Source organism: Rutidosis leptorrhynchoides, chromosome 5 (assembly GCF_046630445.1).
Source record: "Rutidosis leptorrhynchoides isolate AG116_Rl617_1_P2 chromosome 5, CSIRO_AGI_Rlap_v1, whole genome shotgun sequence".
Classification (NCBI taxonomy): domain Eukaryota; kingdom Viridiplantae; phylum Streptophyta; class Magnoliopsida; order Asterales; family Asteraceae; genus Rutidosis; species Rutidosis leptorrhynchoides.
Window position 1 is genome coordinate 180954030 of NC_092337.1, and position 3319 is coordinate 180957348.

The following is a 3319-nucleotide window of genomic DNA, read 5'->3' on the forward strand; positions in this document are numbered from 1 at the left end:
TTTTAATTTTAATTATAATTCTAATAATAAGGGTATGTTAGCGAATGTTGTAAGGGTGTAAGTCGAAATTCTGTCCGTGTAACGCTACGCTATTTTTAATCATTGTAAGTTATGTTCAACCTTTTTACATTAATGTCTCGTAGCTAAGTTATTATTATGCTTATTTAAAACGAAGTAATCATGATGTTGGGCTAATTACTAAAATTGGGTAATTGGGCTTTGTACCATAATTGGGGTTTGGACAAAAGAACGACACTTGTGGAAACTAGGCTATGGGCTATTAATGGGCTTTATATTTGTTTAACTAAATGAAAGTTTGTTAATGCTAATATAAAGATTTACAATTGGGCGTCCCTATAAATTACCATATACACTCGATCGGACACGATGGGCGGGGTATTTATATGTACGAATAATCGTTCATTTAACCGGACACGGGAATGGATTAATAGCCACTAGAATAATTAAAACAGGGGTGAAATTACATTCAAGGGTAATTGGTGTAATTGTTAACAAAGTAGTAAAACCTTGGTTTACACGCAGTCGATAACCTGGTGTATTCATTAAACAAAGTATTAAAACCTTGTTACAATTCGAATCCCCAATTAGTTGGAATATTTATCTTCGGGTATAATAATAATTTGACAAGGACACTTGCAATTTATATTTATGACTGATGGACTGTTATGGACAAAAACCAGATGGACATATTGAATAATTCAGGACAAAGGACAATTAACCCATGGGCATAAAACTAAAATCAACACGTCAAACATCATGATTACGGAAGTTTAAATAAGCATAATTCTTTTATTTCATATTTTATTTCCTTTATTTTATATTTAATTGCACTTCTAATTATCGCACTTTTATTGTTATTTTATCGCACTTTTAATTATCGTACTTTTTATTATCTCAATTTAATTTTATCGCATTTTTATTATTCGCAATTTCATTATCGTTATTTACTTTACGCTTTAATTTAAAGTCTTGTATTTATTTTATATTTTACATTAGGTTTTAACTGCGACTAAAGTTTTAAAATCGACAAACCGGTCATTAAACGGTAAAAACCCCCCTTTATAATAATAATATTACTTATATATATATTTGTATTTTTATAAAAGTAAACTAATATAGCGTTGAGCTTTGCTTAAAGATCTCCCTGTGGAACGAACCGGACTTACTAAAAACTACACTACTGTACGATTAGGTACACTGCCTATAAGTGTTGTAGCAAGGTTTAAGTATATCCATTCTATAAATAAATAAATATCTTGTGTAAAATTGTATCGTATTTAATAGTATTTTCTGCTAAAATTTAATAGTATTATATACCCCTCTGCTTTAACATCAACACTCAAGGACGTACCTTCACTTATTCATAGCATTGACATCTCCGGTCTCGAGTGAGAGGTATCGATTATTATTTCCAACTAAATTTCGGGATGAAATTTCTTTTGAGGTGTGGATAATGTAACATCCCGCATTTTTCCGTTAAATTATTTTAACGCCCGTCTTTTTCTTTTTAAATAATACCCTTCATATCTAGATTCGTATCCTTTGTTAAGTAACATTTTAAATATTCTCGTTATCGGATTTTTAATATCTCCCGTACTCCCGTGTAATTTAAAATAATTCGTTTGGTCAATTCACGCACCCGCAACCGAACGTGAGGGACTAGTTTCGCCATTGGAGCAAAGATGTGACTAGCTTGACTAGTCAACACCCACCTCCCCATTTTCCTTTTCATTTTCATTTCCATTTTCTTTCTATACTTTCCAATTTTCTCTCAAACACCACTACAAAGAATCATCATCTAAATTCGGATTTGGAAGCTTCAACCAAAACAAAATACATATTTGGAATCCTCTCTTCATCCTCTTCAATTTGATACCAACTTCAACTAATTTGGGTAACTTTCTAAAATCACTAATTTTATGTGTTCTTGAGATTTTTGAGTTATAAAGTTGTTAATTAGTGTCTATGGCTCATTGTGATGTCGTGTATGTAATTTGTATGCTCGATTCGTTGTTTTTGGTGTAACTAGTTCAATATGAAAATTACTTGCTAAATCCTTGATTTTGGATGATCAAATGTTGTTAGATTGTTAAAGTGCATGTTTTAAAAGTGTTACTAGTATCATTAGCTTCGTTTTGATGTATAGGTTGATTAAGGAAACTCCAAGAACATGATTAGTGATTTTGTGAACTTGGATTAGGGTTTGATAAGCTTTAGATGAACTTTTGATGCACCAAATGCTATGAAATATTGTAGATAAGAATTTTGTTGCAATGTGTGTATGATTACCTTCGAAACGGCATATCATACATGTAAATTGGTTGCCCGAATCATAAAATGCGTTTTAGAACTTGAAACTTTGATTATGAACGTTTAATGCGGTTTTTGGTTGTTGTTAGTGATGAATTGCTTGATGAAATGTGCTTAGTTGTTTTCCTTGTCAAATTACCTTTCTAATGATATAGGTTATGCGTTTTAAGTGTTTTCGGTGCATGAAATGTGTTATATTGTATTTTGGTTCGTGACTTGGACCATTTTTCTGCAAACTGCATGATTCCCAGGTATTGCGCGCCGCGCATTTACCCGCGCGCCGCGCAGAATCAGAGACCCCAGATGTTTGCCTTCTTGGTTGAGTTCTGACCAGAAATTGCACTTGGGTGCGCGCCGCGCAACCCAGTGCGCGCCGCGCAAAAGCCCCAGGCCACTCTCTTTTGTTTTTAAATGTCACAAAAATGTTTCCGCTTAACTAAAACTCCGTTTAACATGAAACTTGACTATTAGGCTCTTATATGACTTCTCGTCTTGGGAAAATTGTCGGATACCCGACCCGACCCCGTTGACTTTGACTTTGACCAAGTTTGACTTTTAGTCAAACTTAACCAAACGATTATACAATCGTTCTAACATACTTAACTACTTGTATCGTGCATGAAACTTGACAAATTGATTCACATGCTATATTAATCGAGTCGTAACGAGCCATAGGACTAATTGAACATCTTTGACCGTTTGTGTTTACCGTTATTGATACAACCTATATGTTTAGGTCAAGACTAGCTTTGTCTTTGCACGCGTCTACTTGTTGAAGTACTTTATTAACTCTTGCGCTCAAGGTGAGATCATAGTCCCACCTTTTCAACAACTTTTATACTTTTAAATCGTGGGCTGAGAAAACATATACTTTGTTACATCTTGTACTACTTACTTTTATGTTTTGAACACAAGTGTGAAAACAAACATTCCACGTGCGAGTTAGAGCAAAAATGCCTCAATTCGATTATCATTAGTTACACTTGCA